Source organism: Rattus norvegicus, chromosome 3 (assembly GCF_021556685.1).
Source record: "Rattus norvegicus strain SHRSP/BbbUtx chromosome 3, alternate assembly SHRSP_T2T, whole genome shotgun sequence".
Classification (NCBI taxonomy): domain Eukaryota; kingdom Metazoa; phylum Chordata; class Mammalia; order Rodentia; family Muridae; genus Rattus; species Rattus norvegicus.
In genome coordinates this window covers 149,260,931-149,285,481 of record NC_141536.1, presented here as the reverse complement: position 1 = coordinate 149,285,481, position 24,551 = coordinate 149,260,931, and the positions used below count along the sequence as shown (strand labels likewise).

Below are 24,551 nucleotides of genomic sequence, written 5' to 3'. Positions count from 1 at the left end.
CACACATACTTGCATAAATATATGCAAAAGCCTGTGCCCACCTGTTCCTGAGTCTTGACATTAAGTTCAGGTGAACTGTATGCAGTTAGAGTAGAGGAGTGTGGAGCAGGGCAAGGTGCAATTAAGTTATCTTGTTGAAAACACTGGCTAGAGACATGGCTCAGCGGTTAAGAGCACTGACTGCCCTTCCAGGGGTCCTGAGTTCAATTCCCAGCACCCACATGGTGGCTCACAACCATCTGTAATGGGATTCAATGCCCTCTTCTGGTGTGTCTGAAGACAGCTACAGTGTACTCATGTAAATTAAAATAAAAAAATTTTTTTTAAAAAGAAAGAAAGCACTGCTACAGAGAGTATGACTGTGGCTGTCCTGGAGGCAGGGCCAAACAGAGAGCCTTTTCCACCTACTTTGTCAGGAGGGCTTTCTGGTTCAGGAGCCTCTGAGAAATTGACAGCGCACACAGGTGCAGCAGCAGTCCCTTGCTTCATAAACTCAATCTTCCAGTCTCAAATGACTTGTACTTTTGGGGACTATACAATTTCCTGGAAGTGGCTAGTCTTAGAAAGCACTGTAGTTATTTTTTTCCTATGTTACCACATCTTTTTCACTTTAAATTTTGATGCGAAAGCAAGAAACAGATTTTGTCCAGTCCAAGGACTATCTGTAACATCAAATGACTGTTTTCTCAGGTACCTCAGCCAACATTTTTTTTTTTTATTAACTTGAGTATTTCTTATATACATTTCGAGTGTTATTCCCTTTCCCGGTTTCCGGGCAAACATCCCCCTCCCCCCTCCCCTTCCTTATGGGTGTTCCCCTCCCAACCCTCCCCCCATTGCCGCCCTCCCCCCATAGACTAGTTCACTGGGGGTTCAGTCTTAGCAGGACCCAGGGCTTACCCTTCCACTGGTGCTCTTACTAGGATATTCATTGCTACCTATGGGGTCAGAGTCCAGGGTCAGTCCATGTATAGTCTTTAGGTAGTGGCTTAGTCCCTGGAAGCTCTGGTTGCTTGGCATTGTTGTACTTTTGGGATCTCGAGCCCCTTCAAGCTCTTCCAGTTCTTTCTCTGATTCCTTCAATAGGGGACCTATTCTCAGTTCAGTGGTTTGCTGCTGGCATTCGCCTCTATATTTGCTGTATTCTGGCTGTGTCTCTCAGGAGCGATCTACATCCGGCTCCTGTTGGTCTGCACTTCTTTGCTTCATCCATCTTGTCTAATTGGGTGGCTGTATATGTATGGGCCACATGTGGGGCAGGCTCTGAATGGGTGTTCCTTCAGTCTCTGTTTTAATCTTTGCCTCTCCCTTCCCTGCCAAGGGTATTCTTTTTCCTCATTTAAAGAAGGAGTGAAGCATTCACATTTTGATCATCCGTCTTGAGTTTCGTTTGTTCTAGGGATCTAGGGTAATTCAAGCATTTGGGCTAATAGCCACTTATCAATGAGTGCATACCATGTATGTCTTTCTGTGATTGGGTTAGCTCACTCAGGATGATATTTTCCAGTTCCAACCATTTGCCTACGAATTTCATAAACTCGTTGTTTTTGATAGCTGAGTAATATTCCATTGTGTAGATGTACCACATTTTCTGTATCCATTCCTCTGTTGAAGGGCATCTGGGTTCTTTCCAGTTTCTGGCTATTATAAATAAGGCTGCGATGAACATAGTGGAGCACGTGTCTCTTTTATATGTTGAGGCATCTTTTGGGTATATGCCCAAGAGAGGTATAGCTGGATCCTCAGGCAGTTCAATGTCCAATTTTCTGAGGAACCTCCAGACTGATTTCCAGAATGGTTTTACCAGTCTGCAATCCCACCAACAATGGAGGAGTGTTCCTCTTTCTCCACATCCTCGCCAGCATCTGCTGTCACCTGAGTTTTTGATCTTAGCCAATCGCACTGGTGTGAGGTGAAATCTCAGGGTTGTTTTGATTTGCATTTCCCTTATGACTAAAGATGTTGAACATTTCTTTAGGTGTTTCTCAGCCATTCGGCATTCCTCAGCTGTGAATTCTTTGTTTAGCTCTGAATCCCATTTTTTAATAGGGTTATTTGTTTCCCTGCGGTCTAACTTCTTGAGTTCTTTGTATATTTTGGATATAAGGCCTCTATCTGTTGTAGGATTGGTAAAGATCTTTTCCCAATCTGTTGGTTGCCGTTTTGTCCTAACCACAGTGTCCTTTGCCTTACAGAAGCTTTGCAGTTTTATGAGATCCCATTTGTCAATTCTTGATCTTAGAGCATAAGCCATTGGTGTTTTGTTCAGGAAATTTTTTCCAGTGCCCATGTGTTCCAGATGCTTCCCTAGTTTTTCTTCTATTAGTTTGAGTGTGTCTGGTTTGATGTGGAGGTCCTTGATCCACTTGGACTTAAGCTTTGTACAGGGTGATAAGCATGGATCGATCTGCATTCTTCTACATGTTGACCTCCAGTTGAACCAGCACCATTTGCTGAAAATGCTATCTTTTTTCCATTGGATGGTTTTGGCTCCTTTGTCAAAAATCAAGTGACCATAGGTGTGTGGGTTCATTTCTGGGTCTTCAATTCTATTCCATTGGTCTATCTGTCTGTCTCTGTACCAATACCATGCAGTTTTTATCACTATTGCTCTGTAATACTGCTTGAGTTCAGGGATAGTGATTCCCCCTGAAGTCCTTTTATTGTTGAGGATAGCTTTAGCTATCCTGGGTTTTTTGTTATTCCAGATGAATTTGCAAATTGTTCTGTCTAACTCGTTGAAGAATTGGATTGGTATTTTGATGGGGATTACATTGAATGTGTAGATTGCTTTTGGTAAAATGGCCATTTTTACCATATTAATCCTGCCAATCCATGAGCATGGGAGATCTTTCCATCTTCTGAGGTCTTCTTCAATTTCTTTCCTCAGTGTCTTGAAGTTCTTATTGTACAGATCTTTTACTTGCTTGGTTAAAGTCACACCGAGGTACTTTATATTATTTGGGTCTATTATGAAGGGTGTCGTTTCCCTAATTTCTTTCTCGGCTTGTTTCTCTTTTGTATAGAGGAAGGCAACTGATTTATTTGAGTTAATTTTATACCCAGCCACTTTGCTGAAGTTGTTTATCAGCTTTAGTAGTTCTCTGGTGGAACTTTTGGGATCACTTAAATATACTATCATGTCATCTGCAAATAGTGATATTTTGACCTCTTCTTTTCCGATCTGTATCCCTTTGATCTCCTTTTGTTGTCTGATTGCTCTGGCTAGAACTTCAAGAACTATATTGAATAAGTAGGGAGAGAGTGGGCAGCCTTGTCTAGTCCCTGATTTTAGTGGGATTGCTTCAAGTTTCTCTCCATTTAGTTTAATGTTAGCAACTGGTTTGCTGTATATGGCTTTTACTATGTTTAGGTATGGGCCTTGAATTCCTATTCTTTCCAGGACTTTTATCATGAAGGGGTGTTGAATTTTGTCAAATGCTTTCTCAGCATCTAATGAAATGATCATGTGGTTCTGTTCTTTCAGTTTGTTTATATAATGGATCACGTTGATGGTTTTCCGTATATTAAACAATCCCTGCATGCCTGGGATGAAGCCTACTTGATCATGGTGGATGATTGTTTTGATGTGCTCTTGAATTCGGTTTGCCAGAATTTTATTGAGTATTTTTGCGTCGATATTCATAAGGGAAATTGGTCTGAAGTTCTCTTTCTTTGTTGTGTCTTTGTGTGGTTTAGGTATAAGAGTAATTGTGGCTTCGTAGAAGGAATTCGGTAGGGCTCCATCTGTTTCAATTTTGTGGAATAGTTTGGATAATATTGGTATGAGGTCTTCTATGAAGGTTTGATAGAATTCTGCACTAAACCCGTCTGGACCTGGGCTCTTTTTGGTTGGGAGACCTTTAATGAATGCTTCTATTTCCTTAGGAGTTATGGGGTTGTTTAACTGGTTTATCTGTTCCTGATTTAACTTTGATACCTGGTATCTGTCTAGGAAATTGTGCATTTCCTGAAGATTTTCAAATTTTGTTGAATATAGGTTTTTATAGTAAGATCTGATGATTTTTTGAATTTCCTCCGAATCTGTAGTTATGTCTCCCTTTTCATTTCTGATTTTGTTAATTTGGACACACTCTCTGTGTCCTCTCGTTAGTCTGGCTAAGGGTTTATCTATCTTGTTGATTTTCTCAAAGAACCAACTTTTGGTTCTGTTGATTCTTTCTATGGTCCTTTTTGTTTCTACTTGGTTGATTTCAGCTCTGAGTTTGATTATTTCCTGCCTTCTACTCCTCCTGGGTGTATTTGCTTCTTTTTGTTCTAGAGCTTTTAGGTGTGCTGTCAAGCTGCTGACATATGCTCTTTCCTGTTTCTTTCTGCAGGCACTCAGCGCTATGAGTTTTCCTCTTAGCACAGCTTTCATTGTGTCCCATAAGTTTGAGTATGTTGTATCTTCATTTTCATTAAATTCTAAAAAGTTTTTAATTTCTTTCTTTATTTCTTCCTTGACCAGGTTATCATTGAGTAGAGCATTGTTCAATTTCCACGTATATGTGGGCATTCTTCCCTTACTGTTATTGAAGACCAGTTTTAGGCCGTGGTGGTCCGATAGCACGCATGGGATTATTTCTATCTTTCTGTACCTGTTGAGGCCCGTTTTTTGACCAATTATATGGTCAATTTTGGAGAAAGTACCATGAGGAGCTGAGAAGAAGGTATATCCTTTTGCTTTAGGATAGAATGTTCTATAAATATCCGTTAAGTCCATTTGGCTCATGACTTCTCTTAGTCTGTCTACATCACTGTTTAATTTCTGTTTCCATGATCTGTCCATTGATGAGAGTGGGGTGTTGAAATCTCCCACTATTATTGTGTGAGGTGCAATGTGTGTTTTGAGCTTTAGTAAGGTTTCTTTTACGTATGTAGGTGCCCTTGTACTTGGGGCATAGATATTTAGGATTGAGAGTTCATCTTGGTTGATTTTTCCTTTGATGAATATGAAGTGTCCTTCCTTATCTTTTTTGATGACTTTTAGTTGGAAATTGATTTTATTTGATATTAGAATGGCTACTCCAGCTTGCTTCTTCTGACCATTTGCTTGGAAAGTTGTTTTCCAGCCTTTCACTCTGAGGTAGTGTCTGTCTTTGTCTCTGAGGTGTGTTTCCTGTAGGCAGCAGAATGCAGGGTCCTCGTTGCGTATCCAGTTTGTTAATCTATGTCTTTTTATTGGGGAGTTGAGGCCATTGATATTGAGAGATATTAAGGAATAGTGATTATTGCTTCCCGTTATATTCATATTTGGATGTGAGGTTATGTTTGTGTGCTTTCATTCTCTTTGTTTTGTTGCCAAGACGATTAGTTTCTTGCTTCTTCTAGGGTATAGCTTGCCTCCTTATGTTGGGCTTTACCATTTATTATCCTTTGTAGTGCTGGATTTGTAGAAAGATATTGTGTAAATTTGGTTTTGTCATGGAATATCTTGGTTTCTCCATCAATGTTAATTGAGAGTTTTGCTGGATACAGTAATCTGGGCTGGCATTTGTGTTCTCTTAGGGTCTGTATGACATCAGTCCAGGATCTTCTGGCCTTCATAGTTTCTGGCGAGAAGTCTGGTGTGATTCTGATAGGTCTCCCTTTATATGTTACTTGACCTTTTTCCCTTACTGCTTTTAATATTCTTTCTTTATTTTGTGCGTTTGGTGTTTTGACAATTATGTGACGGGAGGTGTTTCTTTTCTGGTCCAATCTATTTGGAGTTCTGTAGGCTTCTTGTATGTCTATGGGTATCTCTTTTTTTAGGTTAGGGAAGTTTTCTTCTATGATTTTGTTGAAGATATTTACTGGTCCTTTGAGCTGGGAGTCTTCACTCTCTTCTATACCTATTATCCTTAGGTTTGATCTTCTCATTGAGTCCTGGATTTCCTGTAAGTTTTGGACCAGTAGCTTTTTCCGCTTTACATTATCTTTGACAGTTGAGTCAATGATTTCTATGGAATCTTCTGCTCCTGAGATTCTCTCTTCCATCTCTTGTATTCTGTTGGTGAAGCTTGTATCTACAGCTCCTTGTCTCTTCTTTTGGTTTTCTATATCCAGGGTTGTTTCCATGTGTTCTTTCTTGATTGCTTCTATTTCCATTTTTAATTCCTTCAACTGTTTGATTGTGTTTTCCTGGAATTCTTTCAGGGATTTTTGCGATTCCTCTCTGTAGGCTTTTACTTGTTTATTAATGTTTTCCTGTGCTTCCCTAAGTGTGTTCAGGTCTTTCTTGAAGTCCTCCAGCATCATGATCAAATATGATTTTGAAACTAGATCTTGCTTTTCTGGTGTGTTTGGATATTCCATGTTTGTTTTGGTGGGAGAATTGGGCTCCGATGATGGCATGTAGTCTTGGTTTCTGTTGCTTGGGTTCCTGCGCTTGCCTCTCGCCATCAGATTATCTCTAGTGTTACTTTGTTCTGCTATTTCTGACAGTGGCTAGACTGTCCTATAAGCCTGTGTGTCAGGAGTGCTGTAGACCTGTTTTCCTCTCTTTCAGTCAGTTATGGGGACAGAGTGTTCTGCTTTCGGGCGTGTAGTTTTTCCTCTCTACAGGTCTTCAGCTGTTCCTGTGGGCCTGTGTCTTGAGTTCACCAGGCAGCTTTCTTGCAGCAGAAAATTTGGTCTTACCTGTGGTCCCGAGGCTCAGGTTTGCTCGTGGGGTGCTGCCCAGGGGCTCTCTGCAGCGGCAGCAACCAGGAAGACCTGTGCCGCCCCTTCCGGGAGCTTCAGTGCACCAGGGTTCCAGATGGTCTTTGGCTTTTTCCTCTGGCGTCCGAGATGTGTGTGCAGGGAGCAGTCTCTTCTGGTTTCCCAGGCTTGTCTGCCTCTCTGAAGGTTTAGCTCTCCCTCCCACGGGATTTGGGTGCAGAGAACTGTTTATCCGGTCTGTTTCTTTCAGGTTCAGGCGGTGTCTCAGGCAGGTGTCCTGCCGCTCCTGGGCCCTCCCCCACGGGAGCCCAGAGGCCTTATACAGTTTCCTCTTGGGCCAGGGATGTGGGCAGGGGTGAGCAGTGTTGGTGGTCTCTTCTGCTCTGCAGCCTCAGGAGTGCCCACCTGACCAGGCGGTTGGGTCTCTCTCTCACCGGGTCTGGGAGCAGAGAGCTGCTGCGGGCCGGGATCCGCGGGTGTGGGACTTCCGGTAAACACAGAACGTGCCCGGTCCTAGAGAAATTCTGCTTCCGTGTGTCCCAAGCTCACCAGGCAGCTTTCTTGCAGCAGAAAATTTGGTCTTACCTGTGGTCCCGAGGCTCAAGTTCGCTCGTGGGGTGCTGCCCAGGGGCTCTCTGCAGCGGCAGCAACCAGGAAGACCTGTGCCGCCCCTTCCGGGAGCTTCAGTGCACCAGGGTTCCCTCAGCCAACATTTTTTAAGAAGATTCTTTTTAAAGAGCCTTTAGGTTGAACAGAGAACGCAGAGGCTAAGAGCCCCTGTGTGTGATGCAGACCTGAGTTGGCTCCTAGCACCCACATCAGGACGCTAACACAGCCTATAACTCCAGGTGCAGAGTACATGAGCACGCGTGCACACACATACCCTTCACATTAATCAGAGAAATAAAAGTCTGCTTTAGAAATGATCTTTTTCTTATTAATTTTATTCTGGGCATGTAAAGAAAAGAAAAAAGGTCTGCATTGAAGTGCCGGTGGTACAAGCTGGTGTGTGGGTTTGATATCCCAGTCACTCGCACAGAGTCAGAGGACCTTGAAGAATGAAGTCAGAAGATGTGCATGTCTGTTTCAGAATTCACTACAAAGATGTGGTAATAAAATAGTATGATTCTGGCATAAAAGTATGTGTACAGATAAATAGAAAAAACGAGAATCAGAAATAACCCTTTTGAGTGTTGCCAGCTATTTTTTGAAAAGGCTGTAATACAATTCAGTAGTGAAAGGATGCTCTCAATAAATGGTGTAGAGACGAATCAGTATCTTCATGTAGAACAGTGAGGTTGTGCTCCAAATTCACCCCATATGCTAAAGCCAAAACGAATCAAAGGCCCAGTTACGAGAGCAAAACCTACGATACCCAAGTAAACATAAAGGCAAAGCTTTTAAAAAATTATTTTTCGTACATGAGCATTTTGCCTGCATACCTGTACATGTATCAAATGCATGTGTCTGGTGCCCATGGCGGCAGAAAGGGGATCAGATCCCATGGAACTGGGGTATTCTTGTTCCCCTTTTAAAAAAGGAGTGAAGCATTCACATTTTGATCATCCGTCTTGAGTTTCATTTGTTCTAGGCATCTAGGGTAATTCAAGCATTTGGGCTAATAGCCACTTATCAATGAGTGCATACCATGTGTGTTTTTCTGTGATTGGGTTACCTCACTCAGGATGATATTTTCCAATTCCAACCATTTGCCTACGAATTTCATAAAGTCATTGTTTTTGATAGCTGAGTAATATTCCATTGTGTAGATGTACCACATTTTCTGTATCCATTCCTCTGTTGAAGGGCATCTGGGTTCTTTCCAGCTTCTGGATATTATAAATAAGGCTGCGATGAACATAGTGGAGCACCTGTCTTTTTTATATGTTGGGGCATCTTTTGGGTATATGCCCAAGAGAGGTATAGCTGGATCCTCAGGCAGTTCAATGTCCAATTTTCTGAGGAACCTCCAGACTGATTTCCAGAATGGTTGTACCAGTCTGCAATCCCACCAACAATGGAGGAGTGTTCCTCTTTCTCCATATCCTTGCCAGCATCTGTTATCACCTGACTTTTTTTATCTTAGCCATTCTTACTAGTGTGAGGTGGAATCTTAGGGTTGTTTTGATTTGCATTTCCCTGATGACTAAGGATGTTGAACATTTCTTTAGGTACTTCTCAGCCATTCGATATTCCTCAGTTGAGAATTCGTTGTTTAGCTCTGTATCCCATTTTTAATATGGTTATTTGGCTCTCTGGAGTCTAACTTCTTGAGTTCTTTGTATATATTGGATACTAGCCCTCTATCAGATGTAGGATTGGTAAAGATCTTTTCCCAATCTGTTGGTTGCCGTTTTGTCCTAATTGCAGTGTCCTTTGCCTTATAGAAGCTTTGCAGTTTTATGAGGTCCCATTTGTCAATTCTTGATCTTAGAGCATAAGTTATTGGTGTTCTGTTCAGGAAATGTTGTGCCCATGTGTTCAAGGTTCTTCCCCACTTTTTCTTCTGTTAGTTTGAATGTATATGGTTTTATGTGTAGGTCTTTGATCCATTTGGACTTGAGCTTTGTACAAGGAGATAATTTTCAATTGCTGAAAATATTTTGTGAATGGGTACAGGTAATTGTTGCTCAATGCCATGGAATAGTCTAAATGCCACTGAAATGTCCATGGTGAGTACTACATTATGTAGATTTTGCTTTAATTAAAATGACATCATAGGCTTTCTGTGATCTCACAAGTAACTATGGCTTTCCTGTCATAGTTACCTTGTGACTTGTTGGAATCCACATGATTTTGTAGCATTACTCCATTTGGACATTTCTCTCTTGTCTGTGGGCAGTTAATCTCATAGACAGATGGTCCCAAGTGGGTTTCTTCCTATAATAACAATTAAGGACTGTAGTTTTGATTTATCATTTTTATTTGATTAACTTTGGAAAACTTCTACCTTAGATGAATAATTTAAAATATAGTCTGGTCTGACATTGATTAGTTTCTATATTTAGTCTGTTTAAAACAGCTTAGTCTTGTTCAGGAATGCAGCAATCCTTGATTTTATGAAAATGTGTGGAAAGCAATGTAGTTGTCTTTTTTGGTGGCTCTGTTGTGCTACAGGTAAAAGTGTTTTACTCTGCAGCCCCTGTGAACACTTCTTACACATTTCTTCGTTGTCCACCTGCTCTTTGTTTTTGAAGGATGCATTCTGTAGGTGGGGGTGAGAAGAGCTTCTCCCACAGAGGTAGATGTGTGTCAGTCATGAAGCATTTCTTCATGACTGAGGCGAATGGCTTTTGGCCCACAGTCACTGCTGTATTTTATGGTTCTTGTCTTTTCAGATGTGTGTATGTTAGTTGTTTCGTATACCTGATGCTTCTTACAACATAAATACACCATCCTGGCTAAGAGTCTAGAGCATGAAATACACAATATTCGAATGTCTGCAGTGAATCAATTGGTTCGCTGCTTACATTATTAGCATTGTGTCCCAGCCAGTGAACGGGAGAGGAAAGAAATGTCTTGCTTGTTTTGTGACTTCAAAGTTAGAGGAGATTTGGTAAACAACAAAATGGCGAGAATAAATAGAATAAATTACAGTGGTGAGTGAATGTAATAGTTTATGATAATTATCGCTTCTTATTTCCACCACATCAGATTTTCTTTCTTTTCAGAAAAAAATTGCTTATTTTTTGTATGTGTGAATGTCTTGTTTGCCTGCATGTATATCTGTGCACCATATGTGCCTGGAACCCACAGGAGAAGATCCCTTAGAACTGGATCTACAGTTGGCCGTAAGCTGCCACATGGATATTGGGAACTGAACCCAGTGCTTCTGCAAGAGTTGTCAGTGATTTTTGTTTTCTTCTTTTTTTTGGAGCTGGGGACCAAACCCAGGGCCTTGCGCTTGCTAGGCAAGCGCTCTACCACTGAGCTAAATCCCCAACCCCAGTTGTCAGTGATCTTAACCACTGAGCCATCTCTCTTGCCCCCAGATTTTTTCTTCTGTTCATAAGATAATTTTTTTAAAATAAGAAAAAGTTGGAGAAGCACAAATTAGGTTTTTAATAAATTGGTTTTTAATAAATTGTAAATTAGGGGAAAAAATCCAGGGAAACAAAAGTGAAATAGGCATGAGTCTTTAATATACTGGAAAATTAAAATTAAATTTGCTTGACTGTCAAAAGCAGTCACTCGGCATGGCTAGAATAATTTACTAAATTTCTCTGTTTCATCATTGGGTAATTAGAACAATAGGATTTGCATAGTAAGATCATGGTAAGGATCATATGTGCTAATGGAACCAGAGCTCCTCGTGTGGAGCTGATGCAGTGGGGAAGGCATAAGTGCGTGTTAAGGATGAAAGAATGCTGATAATAAACTGTAGCTACTTTGTTAGTGATTTATTTGTGATGGCCAAACCTGTTTGTATTCATAGACGTTCCTAACCTTGACACCCTCTAATGTAGCAAGGTGTGGATATCTGAAATTTCAAGCCCTTCTACTAGTATACTCACTTTGGGTCCATTTTGCTGCTAGTTGGCATTTTAACTAAGAAGAACGCTTTGGTAAAGGAATATAGAATTCAGGAGCACTATGTTTTTAAGTCTTTCCTCAGTAATTTGAAGCCCTCATAAAGCATCTTTGGTGGTTTGGTTTAAAAGACTTTGTTTTGTTCATTCACTATGAATTACCATAGGCCTAACACTGCCTGTAGGAAGATGGGATGATGTGGATGCAAGGATCAGAGAGGAAGAGAAAGAAAAATAGTTGCTTGGCCTAGAATATGGAAAGAGAGAGAGAGAGAGAGAGAGAGAGAGAGAGACAGAGAGAGAGAGACAGAGAGAGAGAGACAGAGAGACAGAGAGAGACAGAGACAGAGACAGACAAAAAAATTAGCACATCCTGAAAATTGCAGGCCCCATGTTTATCAGCTAATTATTGCTGTCAGACTGCCTGAAGCTAGAGAGGGAGATGAAGAGACTTTAATGAATCATCTCGATTTGATGGCTGAGCTCACTGACCTGTGTTGATATGCTCCAGTCTCAGCTTTAAGTGGTCAGAGCTCACATCAGTGCCCCAGCAGCACTTGCAGTTGCTGTAAATCACTGTGCGCATTTTGATGACCTCACTTGCCTCTGAGCGCCTGGTATATGTGCAGCGCTCTAAGAATGAACTAGGAAAGAAAGATTAATGAGGCCAGATAAGCAGGCTTCCTAGAATGTGCTTTCTTTTCTTGTGAGGTGATGGGCTGATGCTTCTTTTCCAGGCCTGAATTGCAACTAGAGAGGCAACAAGTGACTCCTTAAAGATGCCACAGGGCTGCAGAAGGGGACCTTGAAGAGGTTGATGAAGTGAGAAGAATGTTTCTCCCAACGACGAGAAGTATGTCTATATTTTAACAAAAGTCTTGCTGAATCCAGTACAAAGTCTGTTATGCCTGAAATGTGATAGCCATTTTTAGTTCTATTATTGTTACACATTCTTTTTTTCATGGTAGGGTGGTGGTAGTGGTGACTGATGATGATGTCATGGCTACAAGTCACATGTCACTTTGGTCTGCACCTCCAAATGCCAGCATACTTGCTTACACACTTAACAATGCATGGAAAGTATTTCTCTCTAAACTTTCGTTTCTTTTTGTGTGCTATTTCACCAGTGCACATATATCTTTTAGTTTATTAACAAATATTCATAGTTGAAATATTCAACTTTGACTGGGCAGTGGTTTACATTTTTAATCCCAGCACTTGGCAGGCAGAGACAGGCAGATCTCTGAGTCTGAGGCCAGCCTGGTCTACAGAGTGAGATCCAGGCCAGTAGAGGTACACATAGAAACCCTGTTTCTTGAGGCCCCAAGGGAGGGGAATAGGGGGAAGGGGAGGGAGAACACCCTTTTGAAGTCAAGGGGGAGGGGGATGGGATAAGGAACTGGGAGGGGGGAAGAAGGGGGAAGAGCTGGAAGGTAAATAAATAAAATAATTAATTAAAAAAGAAGCCCTGTGTTGAAGAAAACAAAGTAACAGCAACAGTAACAATAAAGCCTCTCTTGGGGTTGTTTCTTTGAGTCAGTGTTGCTGTAACACTCCTTAGCTGCTGCGGAATGTTACAGTTACAGATGTGCCACCATAGCCGCTTTGAAATAAAACCTAAAAAATAAAAGGAAAAAAATGTTTTTTCAAGATAGGGTTTCTTGTGTAGCACCAGCTGGCCTGGAAGTCACGCTATAGAGCAGGCTGGCCTCTTAGAGATCACCTGCCTCTGCCTCCCAAGGGCTGGACTTAAGGTGTGTACCCCCATGCCCAGTCACAAAAATATTTCTTCAAATCTAAATGTTGTGGTAAAGTAAGCTGTTCCTTAGCCAGTTTCTTTCTGAAGCAGCAGTCCTCCAGCTCCCAGGAAGTCCTGCCGAAGTGCTGCTGTCCCTTAGAACTGGGTATGGTGACACATACCTGTAAGAACAGCACTCTGCGAGGAAGGAGGCTTATTTCCAGTATGAGATTGGTCTTCACTCCAGAAGAAATACTGTGTCTTAAAAACAAAAGGCAAAACCAAACCCAGCTCCTTCCCTGTTTTAAGCTCCCTTTTGAAATCTTTTGTTTGCTTCTTTCGTTGTGTAATTTTTTTTATGTTTTTCTTGTAAAACTGAGAGAAATGCTTGTTGTCTTCCTTTCCTTTTTTTCCTTTAATGTTTACCAGGTTGTGTTTGAACTCAGAGTTCTGGGATTAAAGTCGGTTCTGTTTCTTCTTTAAGATTTATTTTTATTAGAGGAGAGAGGAAAGAGGAAGAGAGAGAGAGGGGGAGAGAGAGAGAGAGAGAGAGAGAGAATGAATGAATGAATGAATGAATGAATGAATGAGAGCAGAATATTAAAGCTGGAGCTAGAGTTGTGAGCTGCCCATCATGGGTGCTGAGAACCAAGCTTCTTTTCTGCAGGAAGAGTGAGCACCTCGGCCCACTCTTCATTGCTGAGCCAGCTCTCCTTCCTCTGTTCTCTAGGTAACCTATAATAAATTTCTTATGTAGTGACTTTAGAACATTTCCTAGGCTCACTAGTATTTTAGAGTTTTTTCCTCTTGCAAACAGATTATTGTTGGTTTTCACCTTTGTCTTAACCTTTTTGGGGGATTTTGTGTCTGGTGTAGAAATTTGTTTTCTGTTTTTAGAATAGCTATTATATTTTCTTCTGTTTTCTGAATCTGTTTCTTTATTTTAATATCAGCTTTAGTATTAGTCCCATTTCAAAGAATATTTGTTTGCTTTTGGCCTTGAAATGACTTTTAAATGAACAGACTTTTGAATTCTGTGGGTGCTGAAAAGGATGTTTGTATCTTTGTTTATTACATTCATCAGAGTAGAAGCAGGAGCGCATCATTCCATCCATATTCAGAAATGCAGTTTCTCTCATTGGCATTTTCTCTTTCTAACCTTTACCTGTATTTTCTCTTGTCTACCAATTATTTTTTTCTTTATATCCTAGGTATATAGTCTCTAAAATGTATCAATTCTTCTCATACGTTAGTTGGTTGTTCTGTTTATTTTTTATTTCTGATCCATTCATTTAATAACCACTGAGGCCTTGTCTACAAATGATAAGCAGTGAGTGAAGACAGTGAGTGAGGGCGGGATATACAGAGTAAGTGTAGTACTGTAAGCTGAGGGTTGCCGAGCCAGCAACTTTAAGTCTGCATCCTATAGGCTGCACCACAGAAGTCTTATGGGAGGGAGACTGCTGCATGAGTTCATCCTTAGAAAGGAGCCTCTGTGAAGCTGACGGCAGGGCAGACAGGAACGGCAACCAAGCAACCGTGGTTGTCTCCAGATGAGAGGTGAGGGTCGTTGGCCTAAGAGTGCACAGTGGGGATGGAGAATCTACAAACACTGATGTGTTTACTGTGGGAATTAAAGGATGTCATCAAGGTTTTTTGTTTATTAGTGTTATAGAAAGTAATGATAAAAAAACAACTGGGGTTGAGGTTATGAGGGGAGGGACAGAAACTAACTTGGAGATAGGCAAAACAGAATCTATTTTAGAACTTAATGATGTTTAAGAAAACACCAAGATGCTAAAATGGGCCAGCCAAGGCTGGAGGTAAGGTGTTTTACTCATTTGCATTGAGGAGAATGCAACTTCCAAACAATGGGTATAAGCCCTCCAAGTAGAACATGTAGGCAGGAAATAAAACAGGCTCTTGGGAAAAGCCAGACTCTATGCACAGGAAATCAAAACATAATGAGCGTTTTCATGTCCAGCATGCGGTGGCTAAGTCTCTTCATATGGCTCTCCTGATCTCAACAGCCCTGTTCATGGAAATGATTACTCTGCCTTGTGAGCCAGGAAACTAAGGCTCCAAGGCAAGCTAGGCAAGCAGGGGATTGCAAGCCAGGACCTAATGCCAAGGCTGTGCTTTTCTGCTAGAAGCAGAGAGGTGGTGCAGACAAGATGGTTGTCTACGAGGGGTAATGGTTGGCAGGGGCACATACAGAGATGAGCAGGATATGGGCACATTAAACCTCTGGGTTCGCAATAAAACTAAAAGCTTTGCCTACATGCTCAGTTTCTATAAAGCACCCAAGCCAGCCTGTCCCAAATTCAGTGAGGCCCAGCTTTGTGTCCTAGAATTGTAAGAATACCTAATGTGCGGGCTGTGCTTCATGGTTAATTGTTCACATATGACAGTGTGTTCACGTATTGTTCATATATGAAGTATTCTCATTTGTTCCAGTTTTTAAACCTTGGCAGTCTTTAGCTCCTAGATTGTCTTGTCTTTAGTCTTTAGATATTATCAAGACAAGGACCTCGGTCCCCTTTATGCCATCAGCTTGTTTAACTTGTTTACTTGAAAGGCTTCATTCTCATTTATATTCATATTCTCTCTCTCTCTCTCTCTCTCTCTCTCTCTCTCTCTCTCTCTCTCTCTCTCTCTCTTCCCCTTCCCTCTCCCCCTCTGCACTCCAGATTTAATTCCCCTCCCAGCCCACCCCACCCAGGGTTCCACCTCCCATACCTCCTCCCTGCCTCTCTGTACCCACTACCCTGTCTCCACAAGGATGGCCTTACCCCACCCACCCTACCAGACCTCTACCCTTCCTGGGTCCTTCAGTCTCTTGACTGGAGCATCTTCTCTGACTGAACCCAGACTTGGGAGTCCTCTACTGTATATGTGTTGGAAGCCTCATCTCAGCTGGTTTATGCAGCCTGGTTGGTGATCCAGTGTCTAAGAGATCTCGGTGGTCCAGGTTAATTGAGACTGCTGGTCCTCTTACAGGGTCACCCTCCTCCTCAGCTTCCTCCAGCTTTCCCCTAATTCAACCAGAGGAGTCAGTAGCTTCCGTTCGTTGGTTGTGTGCACATATCTGCATCTGACTCTTTCAGCTGCTTGTTGGGTCTTTTGAAGAACAGTCATGAGAGGTCCCTTTTTGTGAGTGCCCCATAGCCTCAGTAATGGTGTCAGGTCTTGGGGTCTCCCCTTGAGCTGGAACACACTTTTGGCCTGTCGCTACACCTTCTTTTCCACAGACTCTTCTCCATTTTCATCCCTGCATTTCTTTCAGACAGGAAGAATTATGGGTCAGAGTTTTGGCTGTGGGATAGCAACCCCATCCCTCACTTGATGCCCTGTCTTTCTGCTGGAGGTGGATTCAATAAGTTCCTTCTCCCCATTGTAGGGCCTTTCATCTAGGGTCCCCCCACTTGAGTCCTGAGAGTCTCTTACTTCCCAAGTCTCTGGTACATTCTGGAGGGTCCTCCCACCCTCCTTCCTCCCAAAGTCTCCTGTTTCCACTCTTTCTGCTGGCCCTCAGGGCTTCAGTCCTTCCCCCCCCCCCATACCAGGCCATGTTCCATTTCCCTGACTCCCATCTCCTTTCCTTCCCCTGCCCCTCTCTCCTTCCCCCCTTGTTGTTGCTTTCTTCTCCCTCCCAAGTGGAACCAGGGCGTCCTTACTTGGGTCCTTCAGCTTGTTGACCTTTTTGAGTTCTGTGGACTGTATCTTTGGTATTCTGTATTTGTGGGAGGGGAGGGGAGCTAACATCCACTTATTAGTGAGAACATACTGTGCATGTCCTTTTTGGTCTGAGTTACCTCACATAGGATGATATTTTCTAGTTCCATCCATTTGTCTGCAAAACTCAGGATGTCCTTGTTCTTAGTAACTGAGTAGTATTCCATTGTGTAAATGAACAACATTTTCTGTATCCATTCTTCTGTGGTGGGACATCTGGGTTGTTTCCAGCTTCTGGCTATCCAAATAAGACCACTATGAACATCATGGAGCATGTGCCCCTGTGGCATGGTGGGGCATCTTTGGGGCATATCCCCAAGAGTGGTATTTCTGGATCTTTAGGTAGGTCTATTTCCAATTCTCTGAGGAACCTCCAGATTGATTTCCAGAGTGGTTGTAGCAGTTTGCAATCCCACCAGCCATGGAAGAATGTTCCTCTTTCTCCACATTCTCACTAACATATGCTGTCACTTGAGGTTTTGATCTTAGCCATTCCGACTGCTGTAAGGTGGAATCTCAGGGTCGTTTTGATTTGCATTTCTCTGATCACATTCTTTCTACATTATGTTTTTAGATGTTTCTAGATTCTTTTGATTGCTATTTATACGTGAGACCCTGGGGGCTTCTTCTGTTTCTTCTCTGTTCTTTCTACTCTGGAAGTCGTTTCCTTCTGCCACTTCAGTCTTGTTCAGCTCAGTTTTCTCCAGAACTATAAATCACAGGTTATGACTATCCTCTAGAAAACAGTTCTCTAACAACAGGAGGCAGTGGTGCTCAGAGCCAAACTCTAAAGCAGGCTGCCTGGGTTGAAATCTTGACTATGACCCACAGGCAGGTTATTATTTCCTGAGTTTTCTCAGCTTGCTCATCTGTTAGCTGTAGGACAGTAATAGTACTGACTACCACAGGTTGTGTTAAGGGTGAAAAGACATGCTACATGTAAAATGTTCAGAATGAATGGTGTCTAGTATGTCATGTGCTACATACACCACTATTAGCTTAGCATTCTAAGGGGGAATAAGAGAGATAATCTCTTCTGATTGTCATTTAATCCACACACACAGGCAATAATTTACAGACCATTGACTCTTTTACTTGATGATGAAAATAGGCAATCAGGTAGTGTTCTCTTATATACTTACTACAGGAATTCAGCAGGCAGCAGTGTTCCTTTTGACCAAATGTAGCATCTGGAGATATCCACTGCAGACATTCACTGTGTAACCTCACTTTCCCTATCTTAGATCAATTGATCTTCCTTAGCAAACCATAAAATCATTTCCATCTTCCAGGGTAGCTCTTCCAAATTAAAAAAACAAAAACAACAAAACAAAAAGAAACCTCCTTGAGCTTTTTCGTCTACAAAAAACACTTTAGAGATGGTTGATGTTCAGTGTCAACTTGGTGGTTTGGAAGCACCTAAAAAACACACCTCTGTGTGGGTGTGTGTGAGGTCATATCCAAGTGACTGGAGAGTAGACCCACCCTGAGTGTGGGTAGCACTACAGTGAATAAAAGGGTCAGGGGAAAGAGTAAGTGAGCTGACCACCAGTCTTTCTCTCTCCAATTCCTGACTGTGAACACATAACAACCTCTTGCTCCTGCTGCCATGTTTCCCTGCCATGAATTGTATACTCTCAAACTCCAAGCCAAAATAAGTGAACTAAAGTTCCTTGTGTCACCCATCGTCTCACAATGACAAGAAAAATAATTAATAATCTTTTTAACAATGTGTATGTTGATTTTATTTTAGTCTTTTATTCTAGCCAGAATTTTTGTTGATTTAGTTGATTTTATTCTAGCCAGAATTTTTAAACTATTCAAGATGGTTGCTGCCTTACTTTTTATTGCTATGATAAAACACATAACCAAGGCGGCTCATAACAGAAAGTGTTTATTTGGGGTTATGATTCACAGGGTTAGAGTCCATAGTGGTGGAGCAAAGAACAGCTGATGGCAGAACATGATGGAGCAGGAACAGCTGAGAGAGCTCACATCTTAAACCCACTAACAGAAGGTAGAAAGACATGGAAATGTCTTCTGAAACCTGAAAGTCCATACCCAGTGACACATCTTCAACAAGGCCACACCTCCCAATCCTTCCGAAACAGTTCTACCAACTGGGAGGGAACCAAGTATTCAAATATGTAAGTCTATGGGGGCCATTCTCATACAAACAACCACAGTCACAAATAGTCCACACTGTAAAAGGAACTTTTATTCACCAGATGTAATTGTCATCTCGTAACTTACTACTCAGCTGATCTGGCTTAAAACTCCTCTCCTAGCCAATTGATTCAAACAGGCTTTTCTCAGCTTCTCACTGAACTGCTCTGCTTGGAAAAACTGCCTCTTAATTCCATGAACTGAACTGCACTGAAGTGAATAAAACTGAATGGAAGGGCACGAGCTCAACTGAACTCAACTGCATTCAGCTGAACTGGACTGAACTGGACTGAACTGAACTGAACTCAAGTGAAGTCTACTGCATTGCCTGAACTCAACTGAGCTTTCCTGTCTATTCTCATGAGAGTTGGGTGTATCCTGTCTGAGTCATCACTTTGCCCCTCAGTTAGATGTCTTTTTCAAACATGGCAGCTTCCTTCTACTAACTAACTTTACCTTCATTGTTTGGGATTAAAAGTGTGTGCTAAGAGCCTGTTTGCATTTCAGTCAGAGGGATTAAAGGCATGTCATTCCAACTGGATCACACAGACTAGTAGATCTTCGATGTGATCCCAGAGCAGCCATGCTACTGGATTAAAATCCCTTAGATTTACCTTAGCAGTGAAGTGTGTGCCTCTCTGGCCCGTGTGCTGTTGCTCTCCTTTACTGCCCCCCTTTGGTCTTAGCATTTTCATTACAAGTGAATGTTAGCAAATGACCTTCTTGTATCCATTGAAACACGCATTCAGTTTTCCTCATTACATTTTTGGTTTTTACTGTGTTTATCTTGAACTATCATTCTGCTCTGGGCCAATCCCTATCCATTTTGTTGTTCTTTGTCATTTAATTGTTTTTGGCATTGAGAAAACCTTAAGTCTGTATTGATTTAGCATTGTCTTTGACAAAGTTCTTTATTTTTACTTTGTTTCTTAAAACAATGTGCCTTTGTAAAAGTTTGGAATAACAGGTTACAGACTAACCAAAAACAAAATTAATCTGGTAATTCTTCATTAATGTTGGGTTTATTGTGAAACTGTAGATTTATTCTATATATTTTGATATAGATAATTTTCTCACATTTCTCTTTCATTTTTTATTCTCTCTCTCCTTTTTCCTATGTCTGTCTCTACCCCTACCTTCATCTTACCGAAAATGCAATCACACAGTCTTGAAACTCTTAATTTTCATTTACTAGTATATCATGTGTCCAATAGTATATCATCTCTCTATACGTGCACATGTGTCTGTCCCACTGTCTGTATAGTACTCTATACTCTAGTGTGACCGTAACTTATCTAGTTGGTCCCCTTGGTAGAGGTTCATTCTATCCCTGATGTTGTGTTTTGCTAACATCATATAAAACATTTTCTTACATGTTTGGATATACAAGTATTATATAGGATAGATTACTAAACATGAAATTATGGATTACAGGTAATAAATACAAGAGTATCAAGACTTTGGACCCCTATAGTTGTTTGCAAAATACTATATATATTGGCATTTTCCTAGATCAAATTCACAAATGCATATATATATATGTGTGTATGTATGTATATATATATATGTGTATATATATATATATATATATATATATATTATCTGGGCATGGCAGCACATGCCTCAAATCTCTGAGTTACATGACAGCCAGGTAACATAGAGAGACCCTGTCTCAAAGCCATGCAAAATGATAGACAAATTGATAGAACGTAGTAACAAAAGTGCTGCTTGTATGATGGAAATAATGAGGAGAAATATCAATGAGTCACTCAGGGGCTCAATTAAAAAATCATTGTGTGTGTGTGTGTGTGTGTGAGTGTGTGAGTGTGTGTGTGTACATGCACATGCACAAAGCACCTGTGTGCGTGCATGTGTGCCACAGTGTATATGTAGAGATCGGAGGTCAACTTTGTGGAGTTGATTGTCTCCTCCTGCTTGCTTGTGTATTTGTCAAGTGTGTGTTAAGAGTGCTTTTACTCACTGAACCATCTTGTTAGCCCATAACTTAGTTTTAAGGAGAGTGAACAAGTTTCTCAGTGAGGGAGAAAGAGTCCTGTAAAGACTTCTAACAGCATTTTTATAATCTCAAATCAGCTACCTCAACATAAAAATAAAAGTTAGCCAATGTATGGAGTAGAAATTAGTTTGATCAAGTGACCAATTTTACATCTGTAATATTTCAAATAATCTATCCCATGATATACACTAAGACAAATCCAATATCATTGCTGTGAATTTTGCCCAAAATGTGTAATCGTAATTGTATAATAGTAAAAAGCAAGTAGGTACCCAAATCAAGGAAGTAGCCAATAAAGTAACTGGTAGTTCTTTTGGTGTCAAGAATATGAACGAGGGAATCAGTGGAGTGTTAGATGCTTCGGAGACTAAAGAGAAATAACTAAGTATCCTGGGAGTCTGAGGAGGGGTCTGGGACACAGAAGAATACTGCCAGGAAAAGCTGGTGTCGTGTGAATACGGCCTTCGTTTAGTATTATCCCAACATTAGTGTTCAAGTTCTGGTAAATATACCATGTTGTATAAGATGCTAGCATTGGTGAAGCTATATCAGGAATGTATAGAAAACAAACTATTTCTCTAACTTCTCAAAAAGCCTAAACATTTATTAAATTAAAGTTTTTTTTTAAAATGCTATATTAGATTCCTTATAAATTTGTGTATCTCCTTATAAATTTGTTGTCTTCTTTATCTTTTAATTGCAAATCTATTATGAGGTTAGAAGAACTGTTTGATCCTTGGTAGAAACTGGCTTAAAAACCTGAAGGTTTAGGATTGAATCCTTGCGCGTGGCTGGGTAGATGCTGCAATGACTTTCCATGGCCTAGGCTCATTTCTAAAACATCTAATTCTCTAGACCCCTTTAAAGGATACAGTAATGGAAAGCCATGCTCATGGGAAGTCCTTGAACATTTTATAGAGCAAAGTGATCACGAACTTAGCCATTGTAAGACATTGTACATGGGTCAGGTGTGGTGGTTCATGCCTTTCATCCCAGCACTTGTGAAGCAGAGGCAGGCAGATCTCTATGATTTTGAGGCTAGCCTGGTCTACAAAGTGAGTCTAGGACTACCAGGGCTCTGTAACATAGAGAAACCCTATCTCAAAAAAATTTTGATCTTGTATTTAAATGAGAAAACATTCCAAACCACATTTACCTAAAGTTATGGGTCCCAAGATCTTAAACTGGTGTACATCCCAAGACCGTGTCTTCTGGAAGTAAATGAAGTTTCTCCTTGGTCATTGGGAAACAGCCAAACTAAGTCACTATATATAGAAAAATCTGAAGAGGCCAGGGGTTTATATCATATTTAGATCCTGGTCTAAAGAGAAAGCAGACTGGGAGTCTGCATGGAGTCTTGGGTTTAGAGAGGAGGGTTCTGTAAGAACATCTGATTTATCTGTGGGAAGAGAGAAGGCAGGCTCAGGGCAGACATTCTGGCCTCGGTGAAGTTGCGTGTGCTAGATATGCAAGTTAAAGATCTTAAGGAGCTTTGAATTTGTTTCTGAGGCATCAGCCTAACTTGGAATTCTGTTTGCCAGAGGCTCTGGGTGAGTAACATACCAGTGAGGCTCTAAGGAAGACTCACAGTTCCGAGTCGTCTTTGTCTCTGGAGTTTAGTTGTTTAACTAGTTCTTCCCTACCCAGTTGTGAGTTGACTAATCTCTTACTGAACTAAAGAAAACGATCAGATTTCTGAACTTAACAGAGCTGAGCTAGACATCCTTGATGTCTTGTGAGCACCGTGTTAGGTCCTGATAATACAACAGAAAGCACACTCTTCATAGTCCTGCCCTCATGGGACTCACAGGCAAGGAAACCATTCTTAACTTGCATTAGCCAGCTCATGTGTCTCGCTCAGAAGTGCCTTCACCAAGTCACTCTGATGTCTATAGATGAGTGCCTTTTATTTACTACTAAAATGAACTAGTGTTTTAACTTCCTTGCAGCAGTGTTGAAAAGATATTTTCACGTACAGTTTGATTTACATAATTTTTGAACCAGCATTTTGTTCCTTTGATCATAAAGCCAGCCCTTGTCCTGACTGCTCCCCTCAGGCTATGATGTTGAAGATATTTTGGTAAGGCTTTTTGGGTTTGCTCAGTGCAGATGACAATCCAAAATGTGTTTACTAAGGCAGTGTGGCCAGCTGGCAGCATCCAGAGGGAGCCAACTTTTTCTGTTGCTGTGTGGACATTTCTCTCTTTCTGAATTTAATCTCCTGGGTCAGATTCCAAGCTGTAGCCTCAAAGCAGTGACCCAACTAGAGTAGTCCGATCTCACCGGATTCCATAGCACCAACAGCCCCTTCCAGGGCTCCTCTCAGCTCCAGGCCTTTTTATTTAGTAGACATATATTCAGAACTTGAGTTGGAAAAAATGGATGTTATAAGTGGTTAGTTTTTCTATATCAAAGTTATTGTCAAAGCTAGGCAATGAAGGCCCACCCGGTAATCCCAGCACCCCACAATATAGAAGCTGAAGCAGGAGGAAAAACTATCAAGGATCCGTTACTGGTTGGCATAGGTCGTCCGAAGTCCAGTGCATGTTTGAATGAATGTGCTTGTTCTTTCTAGTTACTTTTTCAGGGCAAAGTCTATGTTCGTCAGCTGAACTTTGACCCACTCCTCTTCTCAGCAGGGGATCTCCAGCCCGCCCTGCCTCTAACAGCCAATTCTATGTCATCCATCCTGATTCTTCAGTCACTGTCCTCCCTGTGAAGTGCTCTTTGGTACATTTCATTCTTTTCTCCCTCTTGCGGTTTCTGAAACATAGTTTCATATAGTCATCATTGACTCCAAACTCACTGTATAGCCTAGGCTGGCCTTGAACTCATGCCTCTGCCTCCCAAGTGCTAAGATTGTAGGTGTGTGCCATTGTTCCTGACTCTGGCCTTCTTTACCTCATCAGCCTCGCCCTTGGGTTTTCCCAACCTAGTGTAGTGCCTTTCCTGAAGCATACTCCATAGGCTGACAGGTGCTGACCATGACTACTGGCTTGATCATTCATTGCCTGTCCTGAATCACCAACTCCCTAAGGTGACAGCTGTGTGTCTTGATCTTTCTGTCATCTGGTGCCCAGAATAACTAAGTTCTTAACATCAGTGTTTAATGTTCAGCCATCACCCGCACACTGAACCTGTATTTTTATTTGTCATAGTAATGCCCTGAGAGTAACATAGCATCATTCTTGTTTCACAGATGAGGAAACGAAGCATAGAAAGATTAAAGATTTTGCCCAAAGCTACAAAGGTAATAACAGTAAAGTTAGCATTAGAAGCCAGGCAAGAAGTCCGTATACAGAGCTTTTAAGCACTGTTTGGAATGTTTATGGTAGCACCCATGCCTTACACTGTGTGACATATTGACATACACAAAGCTCCTGTATTGAGGATTTCTACCCCACTTTGACATTCAGTTTCAAGATAAAAGATACAAACCTTTTATATTCATAATAAGCCTTAATCAGCACTAGAGCTGGGCAGGTATTTACCTGCTATGCTATTATATCTACTTTCCTGCCAATAACCCCGAGATATGACTTGCCATGTTCTGTCTGGGCCACTCAGACTGGCCAGTCTTCATAGCCAGTTCTCAAAACTGTCTACCCCATGGCTTCTTCTCCTCACCTTCTCTCTCTTCCCCTTATGTGTGGTCCTGCCTCAGACCCCAAGTGTCCTTTTTCGTATGGTCTTTTCTAACATTTACTATTAAACTTTCCAA

The 24,551-nt window shown here is 41.3% G+C and overlaps 1 protein-coding gene across 7 annotated transcripts in view; it reads left to right on the top strand.

Moving 5' to 3' along the window:
- Window positions 1-24,551, top strand: part of Zhx3 (zinc fingers and homeoboxes 3) — a 109,016-nt gene that overhangs the window by 35,505 nt on the left and 48,960 nt on the right. For 4 of the 7 annotated variants that reach the window (XR_015683005.1, NM_001047097.2, XM_087652350.1 and 1 more), the window contains 1 exon segment: window positions 11,912-12,027. The exons of 2 other annotated variants lie outside the window; for them this stretch is intronic. The gene's annotated coding sequence lies outside the window, so the exon portion shown is untranslated. 7 annotated transcript variants of the gene reach the window in all.